This window comes from Cryptomeria japonica, unplaced genomic scaffold, assembly GCF_030272615.1.
Source record: "Cryptomeria japonica unplaced genomic scaffold, Sugi_1.0 HiC_scaffold_51, whole genome shotgun sequence".
Lineage (NCBI taxonomy): Eukaryota > Viridiplantae > Streptophyta > Pinopsida > Cupressales > Cupressaceae > Cryptomeria > Cryptomeria japonica.
The window spans coordinates 655001-668453 of NW_026728873.1; the positions used below are offsets into that span (position 1 = coordinate 655001).

General features: G+C 63.0%; 2 non-coding genes across 2 annotated transcripts; both read right to left on the bottom strand.

Moving 5' to 3' along the window:
- Nucleotides 1-2718: 2718 nt before the first annotated feature.
- On the bottom strand, nt 2719-2837 carry LOC131862784 (5S ribosomal RNA). Its single transcript, XR_009361721.1, has one exon. It is a non-coding gene; the product is annotated as a 5S ribosomal RNA (ribosomal RNA).
- Nucleotides 2838-10643: 7806 nt separating this feature from the next.
- On the bottom strand, nt 10644-10762 carry LOC131862785 (5S ribosomal RNA). Its single transcript, XR_009361722.1, has one exon. It is a non-coding gene; the product is annotated as a 5S ribosomal RNA (ribosomal RNA).
- Between the last annotated feature and the right edge of the window lie 2691 nt (nt 10763-13453).

The window sequence follows — 13453 nt, forward strand, 5'->3', positions numbered from 1 at the left end:
GAAGGCAGCGCATCAAAGGTGCGCACCTCGCTGCCCACCTTGGTGTGCTCTGAGGTGCGCACCCGGGAGCGCTACGAAGTGTGCTCCAAGGTGCGGCGTGCACGTTGTCGGAGCCCGGTTTGCCCCGGGTGCGCACCTCGCCTGCACCTTGGCCGGGGTGGGCACCTTGGCTGGGTTTGCCCAGGGTGCGCTCCGAAGCGGGGTTACTGGAGCGCCCCCTCTTTTTTTGTCAGAGCGTTTGGTGGGGTTTCTCGCATTGGCTCTTCCCAGGCCCGGTTGTTGGGTGCGCTCCCACCCTGGCGCGCGCGAAGTTGGAAGTTGGGTTAATTGCCCGGGCGCGCACCTTCGCCAGGGTGGGCACCTTGGTGCGCACACCTTGGCTGGGCTGCGCACCAGGGCGGGCTCAAGATGGCACCAGCATTCCCTTTTTCTCACTATCTTTCAAAACGGAAATTTTAAAATCTCGTTTTTTTTTTGCCTTTTATGGAAATTAGTGAAGGCATCGCATCAAAGGTGCGCACCTCGCTGCCCACCTTGGTGTGCTCCGAGGTGCCCACCACGGTGCGCAACGCCGGTGCGAACCCGGGAGCGCCCCGATGTGTGCTCCAAGGTGCGGCGTGCACGAAGTCGGACCCCGGTTTGCCCCGGGTGCGCACCTCGCGTGCACCTTGGTGCGCACACCTTGGCTGGGTTGCGCGGCCTGGTGGGCACCATGGTGCGCACCAAGGAGCGCTCCGAAGTGTGCTCCAAGGTGCGGCGTGCACGAAGTCGGAGCCCGGTTTGCCCCGGGTACGCACCTCGCGTGCACCTTCGCCGGGGTGGGCACCTCGGCTGGGTTGCGCGCCCTGGTGCGCACCAAGGAGCGCTCCGAAGTGTGCTCCAAGGTGCGGCGTGCACGAAGTCGGAGCCCGGTTTGCCCCGGGTGCGCACCTTCGCCGCGGTGCGCACCATGGCGTGCACGAAGTCGGAGCCCGGTTTGCCCCGGGTGCGCACCTCGCGTGCACCTTCGGCGGGGTTGCCCGCCCTGGTGGGCACCATGGTGCGCACCAAGGAGCGCTCCGAAGTGTGCTCCAAGGTGCGGCGTGCACGAAGTCGGAGCCCGGTTTGCCCCGGGTGCGCACCTCGCGTGCACCTTCGGCGGGGTTGCGCGCCCTGGTGGGCACCATGGTGCGCACCAAGGAGCGCTCCGAAGTGTGCTCCAAGGTGCGGCGTGCACGAAGTCGGAGCCCGGTTTGCCCCGGGTGCGCACCTCGCGTGCACCTTCGCCGCGGTGGGCACCATGGCGTGCACGAAGTCGGAGCCCGGTTTGCCCCGGGTGCGCACCTCGCGTGCACCTTCGCCGGGGTGGGCACCTCGGCTGGGTTGCGCGCCCTGGTGCGCACCAAGGAGCGCTCCGAAGTGTGCTCCAAGGTGCGGCGTGCACGAAGTCGGAGCCCGGTTTGCCCCGGGTGCGCACCTCGCGTGCACCTTCGCCAGGGTGGGCACCTCGGTGCGCACACCTTCTCAATGTTTTCTTGCCTTTTCTGGAAATTGGTGAAGGCAGCGCATCAAAGGTGCGCACCTCGGTGTGCTCCGAGGTGCGAACCCGAGAGCGCTCCGAGGTGCCCACGAAGTCGAAAGTCGGGTTAATTGCATTGTTTTCCCCGGGTGCGCTCCGAGGTGCGCAACATCGGCGCGCACCAAGGAGGGCTCCGAAGTGTGCTCCAAGGTGCGCACGATGGCGTGCACCTCTGGTGCGCACGATTCGGAGCTCGGTTTGACCGGGGTGCGCACACCTTGGCTGGGTTGCGCACCTTTTGTGCGCTCCAAGGTGCGCACGAAGTCGGAGCTCGGTTTGCCCCGGGTGCGCACCTTCGCCAGGGTGCGCACCTTGATGCGCACGCCTTGGCTGGGCTGCGCACCTTGGTGGGCGCCATGGTGCGCACCTTTCGTGCGCTCCAAGGTGCGCACGAAGTCGGAGCTCGGTTTGCCCCGGGTGCGCACCTTGGTGGGCGCCATGGTGCACTCCGAGGTGCCCAAGATTGGTGCGCACCAAGGAGCGCTCCGAAGTGCGCTCCAAGGTGCGCGCGAAGTCGAAAGTTGGGTTAATTGTCCGGTTTGCCTCGGGTGCGCACCTTGCGTGCACCTTCGCCAGGGTGGGCGCCTTGGTGCGCACACCTTGGCTGGGCTGCGCACACCTTGGCACCCGCGTTTCCTTCATTTTAAATTTTTTTTTTTTACAATCTCTCAAGTGGGAAATTCTATAATCTCAACTTTTTTTGCCTTTTCAGGAAACTTTTGAATGGAGCGCATCATTGGTGCGCTCCGAAGTGTGCTCCAAAGCTCTCTCCAGCTGCGTGCACCTGCCCCGGCCGCGCACCCGGCCCCGCCCAGCTTCGCTCACCTGTCCCGGGCGTCTGGTGCGGAACCTTAGAGTAAGAAACATCACCGTGCACCTTGGCCAACGTGCGCGACTCGACCGAGCGCGCACTGGCCGAGGTGCACACCGATTTCACCTGGGTGCGCGCGCAGCACCTCGGGCGCACCGGGGTGCGCGCACAACGCCCAGGTTGCACCGTGGCCTGTGTGCTCGGGGCGCCTCGGGTGCGCGCTCGGTGTCGCCCCCGCGCGCGCGGTAGTGCGGGCAGCGCACCCCGGCCCGGCCCGGCCCCGACGAGAACGCAAACGGGCAAAAGGTTTATTCAAATAGCATTGCGACGCCCGGCGAAAAACTAAAAAAGGGTGCAACACCGGGACTTCCCGGGAGGTCACCCATCCCAGTACTACTCCGGCCCAAGCGCGCTTAACTGCGGAGTTCTGATGGGATCCGGTGCACTAACGCTGGTATGATCGCACCCGTTATGAGCTTGTCGCAGTGTGTACTTAGCAAACCGCGACCCACGTGCGAATCCACCCCGGCCACCCACCCCCGTCGAGGTGCACACCCTCCCTCGCGAAGTGCGCCCCGTTCGCCAAGTGTGAGCCCTGCCCGGGTGCGCGCACCTTGCTAGGGCGTCGGGTGTGCACCCGGCCCGGCCTACGTGCGTGCACCTGGAGGGGGCGTCGTGTGCGTGCAGTGTCCCGTCTGCAACGCGGTGCCCACACACCACCTCGGGCGCAACGACCTGCGCTCACATGTGGGCCGAGTGCACCTTGGTGCATGTTCGGGGCGCCTCGGGTGCACGCTCGATCTTGCCCCGGTGCACCAAGGCGCTCGGTTTGCCCCGGGTGCGCACTTGGTGCAAGGTGGGCACCCAAAATAGGGATCAAGCACCAAAACACAAGTTTCGGGATGCAAAATGGGACCCAAGGACCACAAATGCGTTCCAAGACCCATGATGGGTCCACGAGAACAAAAATGTGTTCCGAGACTTAATAAACAAATATTGGGTTTTAGGAGAAGAAACATGCTCTGATGCCCAAAACGAGAATCGACCCCGAAAAGGCCACAGGCCAAAAGTGGGATGCGAGACAAAAAAAAATGGGACCCGAGGACCAAAATTGGGTTCCCAGGTCGAAGACAGGGCAACCGGACAAGAAACGACCTCTAAGGCTCGAAATGAGTCCCGACGACTAAAACTTGACAAGAAGCACCCATCAGGCACCCAACTCGACACCCATGGGATGCCGACCCACCCGGGCTTCCACCTAGCACACCTTGGCACCCACCCACCCTCGCACCCAACCTCGCACCCAACTTAGCACCTTTGAACCCACATTGGCACTCACCCTGACCCTGGCACCTTGGAACCCACATTGGCACTCACCTTGACCCTGGCACCCACCTTTGCACTCACCTTGGGACCCACCCTGGCTCCCACCTCGGCACCCACCCAGACACCCACCTTGGTTCCTTGGCACCCACCTTGGATCCTTGGCACCCACCCCGACACCCACCTTGGCACGCAACTTGGCTACTTGCCACCCACCTTGGCTCCTTGACGCCCACCCCGACAACCACCCCGTGACCTACCCTGGCTAGGGTTGGTGCACACCCACCCTGGTGCCCACCTTGGCACCCACCCTATGACCCACCTTGGCACGCACCTTAGTACCCACCCCGTTACCCACCCTAGGACCCACCCCGTGACCCACCTTGGCCAGGGTGGGTGCCTTGGTGCGCACAACTTGCCTGGGCTGCACACCAGGGCGGGCTCAAGATGGCACCCGCGTTCCGTTTTTTTCACTATCTTTCAAAACGGAAATTTTAAAATCTCATTTTTTTCTTTTTTTTGCCTTTTCTGGAAATTAGTGAAGGCAGCGCATCAAAGGTGCGCAATGCTGGTGCGAACCCGGGAGCGCTCCGATGTGTGCTCCAAGGTGCGGCGTGCACGAAGTTCGAGCCCGGTTTGCCCCGGGTGCGCACCTCGCGTGCACCTTCGCCGGGGTGAGCACCTTGGCTGGGTTGCGCGCCCTGGTGCGTACCAAGGAGCGCTCTGAAGTGTGCTCCAAGGTGCGGCGTGCACGAAGTCGGAGCCCGGTTTGCCCCGGGTGTGCACCTCGGGTGCGCACCTCGCGTGCACCTTCGCTGCGGTGGGCACCTTGGCTGGGTTGCGCGCCTTGGTGGGCACCATGCAGTGCACGAAGTCGGAGCCCGGTTTGCCCCGGGCGCGCACCTCCGCCAGGGTGGGCACCTTGGTGCGCACAACTTGCCTGGGCTGCGCACCAGGAAGGGCTCAAGATGGCACCCGCGTTCCGTTTTTTTCACTATCTTTCAGAACGGAAATTTTAAAATATCGTTTTTTTTTGCCTTTTCTGGAAATTAGTGAAGGCAGCGCATCAAAGGTGCGCAACGCTGGTGCGAACCTGGGAGCGCTCCGATGTGTGCTCCAAGGTGCGGCGTGCACGAAGTCGGAGCCCGGTTTGCCCCGGGTGCGCCCTGGTGGGCACCATGGTGCGCACCAAGGAGCGCTCCGAAGTGTGCTCCAAGGTGCGGCCTGCACGAAGTCGGAGCCCGGTTTGCCCCGGGTGTGCACCTCGGGTGGGCACCTTGGTGCGCATGCCTTGCCTGGGCTGCGCACCAGGGCGGGCTCAAGATGGCACCCGCGTTCCTTTTTTTTCACTATCTTTCAAAACGGAAATTTTAAAATCTCATTTTTTTTTGCCTTTTTCTGGAAATTAGTGAAGGCAGCGCATCAAAGGTGCGCACCTCGCTGCCCACCACGGTGCGCAACGCCGGTGGGCACCCGGGAGTGCTTCGAAGTGTGCTCCAAGGTGCTGCGTGCACGTTGTCGGAGCCCGGTTTGCCCCGGGTGCGCACCTCGCGTGCACCTTCGTCGGGGTGGGCACCTTGGCTTGGTTTGCCCCGGCTGCGCTCCGAAGCGGGGTTATTGGAGCGCCGCCTCTTTTTTTGTCGGAGCGTTTGGTGGGGTTTCTCGCATTGGCTCTTCCGAGGCCCGGTTGCCACCCTGGCGCGCACGAAGTCGGAAGTAGGGTTAATTGCCCGGGTGCGCACCTTTGCCAGGGTGGCACCTTACCTGGGCTGCGCACCAGGGCGGGCTCAAGATGGCACGCGCGTTCCGTTTTTTTCACTATCTTTCAAAACGGAAATTTTAAAATCTCCTTTTTTTTTTGCCTTTTCTGGAAATTAGTGAAGGCAGCGCATCAAAGGTGCGCACCTCGCTGCCCACCTTGGTGTGCTCTGAGGTGCGCACCCGGGAGCGCTACGAAGTGTGCTCCAAGGTGCGGCGTGCACGTTGTCGGAGCCCGGTTTGCCCCGGGTGCGCACCTCGCCTGCACCTTGGCCGGGGTGGGCACCTTGGCTGGGTTTGCCCAGGGTGCGCTCCGAAGCGGGGTTACTGGAGCGCCCCCTCTTTTTTTGTCAGAGAGTTTGGTGGGGTTTCTCGCATTGGCTCTTCCCAGGCCCGGTTGTTGGGTGCGCTCCCACCCTGGCGCGCGCGAAGTTGGAAGTTGGGTTAATTGCCCGGGCGCGCACCTTCGCCAGGGTGGGCACCTTGGTGCGCAAACCTTGGCTGGGCTGCGCACCAGGGCGGGCTCAAGATGGCACCAGCATTCCCTTTTTCTCACTATCTTTCAAAACGGAAATTTTAAAATCTCGTTTTTTTTTTGCCTTTTATGGAAATTAGTGAAGGCATCGCATCAAAGGTGCGCACCTCGCTGCCCACCTTGGTGTGCTCCGAGGTGCCCACCACGGTGCGCAACGCCGGTGCGAACCCGGGAGCGCCCCGATGTGTGCTCCAAGGTGCGGCGTGCACGAAGTCGGACCCCGGTTTGCCCCGGGTGCGCACCTCGCGTGCACCTTGGTGCGCACACCTTGGCTGGGTTGCGCGGCCTGGTGGGCACCATGGTGCGCACCAAGGAGCGCTCCGAAGTGTGCTCCAAGGTGCGGCGTGCACGAAGTCGGAGCCCGGTTTGCCCCGGGTGCGCACCTTCGCCGCGGTGGGCACCATGGCGTGCACGAAGTCGGAGCCCGGTTTGCCCCGGGTGCGCACCTCGCGTGCACCTTCGCCGGGGTGGGCACCTCGGCTGGGTTGCGCGCCCTGGTGCGCACCAAGGAGCGCTCTGAAGTGTGCTCCAAGGTGCGGCGTGCACGAAGTCGGAGCCCGGTTTGCCCCGGGTGTGCACCTCGCGTGCACCTTCGCTGCGGTGGGCACCTTGGCTGGGTTGCGCGCCTTGGTGGGCACCATGCAGTGCACGAAGTCGGAGCCCGGTTTGCCCCGGGCGCGCACCTCCGCCAGGGTGGGCACCTTGGTGCGCACAACTTGCCTGGGCTGCGCACCAGGAAGGGCTCAAGATGGCACCCGCGTTCCGTTTTTTTCACTATCTTTCAGAACGGAAATTTTAAAATATCGTTTTTTTTTGCCTTTTCTGGAAATTAGTGAAGGCAGCGCATCAAAGGTGCGCAACGCTGGTGCGAACCTGGGAGCGCTCCGATGTGTGCTCCAAGGTGCGGCGTGCACGAAGTCGGACCCCGGTTTGCCCCGGGTGCGCACCTCGCGTGCACCTTGGTGCGCACACCTTGGCTGGGTTGCGCGCCCTGGTGGGCACCATGGTGCGCACCAAGGAGCGCTCCGAAGTGTGCTCCAAGGTGCGGCGTGCACGAAGTCGGAGCCCGGTTTGCCCCGGGTGCGCACCTCGCGTGCACCTTCGCCGCGGTGGGCACCATGGCGTGCACGAAGTCGGAGCCCGGTTTGCCCCGGGTGCGCACCTCGCGTGCACCTTCGCCGGGGTGGGCACCTTGGTGTGCAGACCTTGGCTGGGTTGCGCGCCCTGGTGGGCACCATGGTGCGCACCAAGGAGCGCTCCGAAGTGTGCTCCAAGGTGCGGCCTGCACGAAGTCGGAGCCCGGTTTGCCCCGCGTGTGCACCTCGGGTGGGCACCTTGGTGCGCATGCCTTGCCTGGGCTGCGCACCAGGGCGGGCTCAAGATGGCACCCGCGTTCCTTTTTTTTCACTATCTTTCAAAACGGAAATTTTAAAATCTCATTTTTGTTTGCCTTTTTCTGGAAATTAGTGAAGGCAGCGCATCAAAGGTGCGCACCTCGCTGCCCACCACGGTGCGCAACGCCGGTGGGCACCCGGGAGTGCTTCGAAGTGTGCTCCAAGGTGCTGCGTGCACGTTGTCGGAGCCCGGTTTGCCCCGGGTGCGCACCTCGCGTGCACCTTCGTCGGGGTGGGCACCTTGGCTGGGTTTGCCCCGGCTGCGCTCCGAAGCGGGGTTATTGGAGCGCCGCCTCTTTTTTTGTCGGAGCGTTTGGTGGGGTTTCTCGCATTGGCTCTTCCGAGGCCCGGTTGCCACCCTGGCGCGCACGAAGTCGGAAGTAGGGTTAATTGCCCGGGTGCGCACCTTTGCCAGGGTGGGCACCTTACCTGGGCTGCGCACCAGGGCGGGCTCAAGATGGCACGCGCGTTCCGTTTTTTTCACTATCTTTCAAAACGGAAATTTTAAAATCTCCTTTTTTTTTTGCCTTTTCTGGAAATTAGTGAAGGCAGCGCATCAAAGGTGCGCACCTCGCTGCCCACCTTGGTGTGCTCTGAGGTGCGCACCCGGGAGCGCTACGAAGTGTGCTCCAAGGTGCGGCGTGCACGTTGTCGGAGCCCGGTTTGCCCCGGGTGCGCACCTCGCCTGCACCTTGGCCGGGGTGGGCACCTTGGCTGGGTTTGCCCAGGGTGCGCTCCGAAGCGGGGTTACTGGAGCGCCCCCTCTTTTTTTGTCAGAGCGTTTGGTGGGGTTTCTCGCATTGGCTCTTCCCAGGCCCGGTTGTTGGGTGCGCTCCCACCCTGGCGCGCGCGAAGTTGGAAGTTGGGTTAATTGCCCGGGCGCGCACCTTCGCCAGGGTGGGCACCTTGGTGCGCACACCTTGGCTGGGCTGCGCACCAGGGCGGGCTCAAGATGGCACCAGCATTCCCTTTTTCTCACTATCTTTCAAAACGGAAATTTTAAAATCTCGTTTTTTTTTTGCCTTTTATGGAAATTAGTGAAGGCATCGCATCAAAGGTGCGCACCTCGCTGCCCACCTTGGTGTGCTCCGAGGTGCCCACCACGGTGCGCAACGCCGGTGCGAACCCGGGAGCGCCCCGATGTGTGCTCCAAGGTGCGGCGTGCACGAAGTCGGACCCCGGTTTGCCCCGGGTGCGCACCTCGCGTGCACCTTGGTGCGCACACCTTGGCTGGGTTGCGCGGCCTGGTGGGCACCATGGTGCGCACCAAGGAGCGCTCCGAAGTGTGCTCCAAGGTGCGGCGTGCACGAAGTCGGAGCCCGGTTTGCCCCGGGTACGCACCTCGCGTGCACCTTCGCCGGGGTGGGCACCTCGGCTGGGTTGCGCGCCCTGGTGCGCACCAAGGAGCGCTCCGAAGTGTGCTCCAAGGTGCGGCGTGCACGAAGTCGGAGCCCGGTTTGCCCCGGGTGCGCACCTTCGCCGCGGTGCGCACCATGGCGTGCACGAAGTCGGAGCCCGGTTTGCCCCGGGTGCGCACCTCGCGTGCACCTTCGGCGGGGTTGCGCGCCCTGGTGGGCACCATGGTGCGCACCAAGGAGCGCTCCGAAGTGTGCTCCAAGGTGCGGCGTGCACGAAGTCGGAGCCCGGTTTGCCCCGGGTGCGCACCTCGCGTGCACCTTCGGCGGGGTTGCGCGCCCTGGTGGGCACCATGGTGCGCACCAAGGAGCGCTCCGAAGTGTGCTCCAAGGTGCGGCGTGCACGAAGTCGGAGCCCGGTTTGCCCCGGGTGCGCACCTCGCGTGCACCTTCGCCGCGGTGGGCACCATGGCGTGCACGAAGTCGGAGCCCGGTTTGCCCCGGGTGCGCACCTCGCGTGCACCTTCGCCGGGGTGGGCACCTCGGCTGGGTTGCGCGCCCTGGTGCGCACCAAGGAGCGCTCCGAAGTGTGCTCCAAGGTGCGGCGTGCACGAAGTCGGAGCCCGGTTTGCCCCGGGTGCGCACCTCGCGTGCACCTTCGCCAGGGTGGGCACCTCGGTGCGCACACCTTCTCAATGTTTTCTTGCCTTTTCTGGAAATTGGTGAAGGCAGCGCATCAAAGGTGCGCACCTCGGTGTGCTCCGAGGTGCGAACCCGAGAGCGCTCCGAGGTGCCCACGAAGTCGAAAGTCGGGTTAATTGCATTGTTTTCCCCGGGTGCGCTCCGAGGTGCGCAACATCGGCGCGCACCAAGGAGGGCTCCGAAGTGTGCTCCAAGGTGCGCACGATGGCGTGCACCTCTGGTGCGCACGATTCGGAGCTCGGTTTGACCGGGGTGCGCACACCTTGGCTGGGTTGCGCACCTTTTGTGCGCTCCAAGGTGCGCACGAAGTCGGAGCTCGGTTTGCCCCGGGTGCGCACCTTCGCCAGGGTGCGCACCTTGATGCGCACGCCTTGGCTGGGCTGCGCACCTTGGTGGGCGCCATGGTGCGCACCTTTCGTGCGCTCCAAGGTGCGCACGAAGTCGGAGCTCGGTTTGCCCCGGGTGCGCACCTTGGTGGGCGCCATGGTGCACTCCGAGGTGCCCAAGATTGGTGCGCACCAAGGAGCGCTCCGAAGTGCGCTCCAAGGTGCGCGCGAAGTCGAAAGTTGGGTTAATTGTCCGGTTTGCCTCGGGTGCGCACCTTGCGTGCACCTTCGCCAGGGTGGGCGCCTTGGTGCGCACACCTTGGCTGGGCTGCGCACACCTTGGCACCCGCGTTTCCTTCATTTTAAATTTTTTTTTTTTACAATCTCTCAAGTGGGAAATTCTATAATCTCAACTTTTTTTGCCTTTTCAGGAAACTTTTGAATGGAGCGCATCATTGGTGCGCTCCGAAGTGTGCTCCAAAGCTCTCTCCAGCTGCGTGCACCTGCCCCGGCCGCGCACCCGGCCCCGCCCAGCTTCGCTCACCTGTCCCGGGCGTCTGGTGCGGAACCTTAGAGTAAGAAACATCACCGTGCACCTTGGCCAACGTGCGCGACTCGACCGAGCGCGCACTGGCCGAGGTGCACACCGATTTCACCTGGGTGCGCGCGCAGCACCTCGGGCGCACCGGGGTGCGCGCACAACGCCCGGGTTGCACCGTGGCCTGTGTGCTCGGGGCGCCTCGGGTGCGCGCTCGGTGTCGCCCCCGCGCGCGCGCGGTAGTGCGGGCAGCGCACCCCGGCCCGGCCCGGCCCCGACGAGAACGCAAACGGGCAAAAGGTTTATTCAAATAGCATTGCGACGCCCGGCGAAAAACTAAAAAAGGGTGCAACACCGGGACTTCCCGGGAGGTCACCCATCCCAGTACTACTCCGGCCCAAGCGCGCTTAACTGCGGAGTTCTGATGGGATCCGGTGCACTAATGCTGGTATGATCGCACCCGTTATGAGCTTGTCGCAGTGTGTACTTAGCAAACCGCGACCCACGTGCGAATCCACCCCGGCCACCCACCCCCGTCGAGGTGCACACCCTCCCTCGCGAAGTGCGCCCCGTTCGCCAAGTGTGAGCCCTGCCCGGGTGCGCGCACCTTGCTAGGGCGTCGGGTGTGCACCCGGCCCGGCCTACGTGCGTGCACCTGGAGGGGGCGTCGTGTGCGTGCAGTGTCCCGTCTGCAACGCGGTGCCCACACACCACCTCGGGCGCAACGACCTGCGCTCACATGTGGGCCGAGTGCACCTTGGTGCATGTTCGGGGCGCCTCGGGTGCACGCTCGATCTTGCCCCGGTGCACCAAGGCGCTCGGTTTGCCCCGGGTGCGCACTTGGTGCAAGGTGGGCACCCAAAATAGGGATCAAGCACCAAAACACAAGTTTCGGGATGCAAAATGGGACCCAAGGACCACAAATGCGTTCCAAGACCCATGATGGGTCCACGAGAACAAAAATGTGTTCCGAGACTTAATAAACAAATATTGGGTTTTAGGAGAAGAAACATGCTCTGATGCCCAAAACGAGAATCGACCCCGAAAAGGCCACAGGCCAAAAGTGGGATGCGAGACAAAAAAAAATGGGACCCGAGGACCAAAATTGGGTTCCCAGGTCGAAGACAGGGCAACCGGACAAGAAACGACCTCTAAGGCTCGAAATGAGTCCCGACGACTAAAACTTGACAAGAAGCACCCATCAGGCACCCAACTCGACACCCATGGGATGCCGACCCACCCGGGCTTCCACCTAGCACACCTTGGCACCCACCCACCCTCGCACCCAACCTCGCACCCAACTTAGCACCTTTGAACCCACATTGGCACTCACCCTGACCCTGGCACCTTGGAACCCACATTGGCACTCACCTTGACCCTGGCACCCACCTTTGCACTCACCTTGGGACCCACCCTGGCTCCCACCTCGGCACCCACCCAGACACCCACCTTGGTTCCTTGGCACCCACCTTGGATCCTTGGCACCCACCCCGACACCCACCTTGGCACGCAACTTGGCTACTTGCCACCCACCTTGGCTCCTTGACGCCCACCCCGACAACCACCCCGTGACCTACCCTGGCTAGGGTTGGTGCACACCCACCCTGGTGCCCACCTTGGCACCCACCCTATGACCCACCTTGGCACGCACCTTAGTACCCACCCCGTTACCCACCCTAGGACCCACCCCGTGACCCACCTTGGCCAGGGTGGGTGCACCCACCCTGGTGCCCACCTTGGCACCCACCCATCCTAGCACCCAGCCTGTGACCGGGCTTGGAACCCAACCTTGCACCCGCACCCGTCTTGGCCAGTGTGGGTGCGCACCCATCCTGGCACCCACGTTGTGACACACCCTTTAACCCACGCACCCTAGCACCCACGTTGGCACCCACCTTGGAACCCAACCTAGCAACTTGGCACCCACCCCGTGACCCACCTTGGCATCCACCATAGCAGTCGCCGACTTGGCACCCACCTCGGCACCCACCTTGACACTTGTGGACCCACCTTGCCACTCACCCTAGCATCGACCCATCCTAGCACCCACCCTGGCACCTTTGCACCCTAGCACTCACCCATCCTAGCACCTAACCTGTGACCCACCTTGACACTCACCCTCGCACCCACCTTGGAACCCAACCTAGCACCCACCCACCCTGACACCAACCCTAGCACCTACCCACCCTTGCACCCACCCTGTGACCCATCTTGGCACCCACCCATCCTACCACTCAACCTATCACCCACCTTCTCACCCACCTTGGCATCCACCTTAGCACCCACCCACACTGGCACCTTGGCACCCACCTCGGGCAAGGTGGGTGCACACCCACCCTGGCACCCAATTTAGAACCCACCGAGCATGTTACCCACCTTGGCACCCACATTGCAGCCCACCCTAGTACCCACCCTATGACCCACATTGGCATCCACACCCTAGCACCCAGGCACCTCGACACCCGCCTTGACACCCACCCTAGCACTGAACCTGTGACCCACCTTGGAACTCACCCTAGAACCCACCCACCCTGTGAACCACCTTGGCATCCACCTTAGCACCCACCCACCTTGGCACCCACTCTAGCACTCACCCATCCTAACACCCAACTTGTTACCCACCTTGGCACCCGCCCTCGCGTCCACCTTGAAACCCACCCTAGCACCCACCCACGCAGGAGCCCACCTTGGCACCCAACCTAACACCCACGCATCCTGGCACCCAACTTGTGACCCACCTTGGAACCCACCCTAGTACCCACCTTTGAACCCACTATATCACCAACCCACCTTGGCACCCACCCTATGACCCTCTTTGGAATCCACCCTAGCACGCACCCACCCTGGCACCCACCATGGAGCGCACCCTAGCACCCACCCACCTCGGCACGCACCTCAACACCCACCTTGGTGTGCGCACTGCGCCAACCTCTCAAAGACCCTATGTGGTGCGCTCCAAAGTGTACACCTTTGGTGCGCTCCAAGGTGCGCACCTTTGGTGCACACCGAGGTGCACACCAAAGTGTGCACCGAGGTGAGCACCAAAGTGCACTCCAGGGTGCACACCAAGGCGTGCACCTTTGGTGCGGTCAATGCAAACGAATTCGGAAGTTGGGGTCGATGTCCTAATCGCTGCTGCAGACTACACGTATG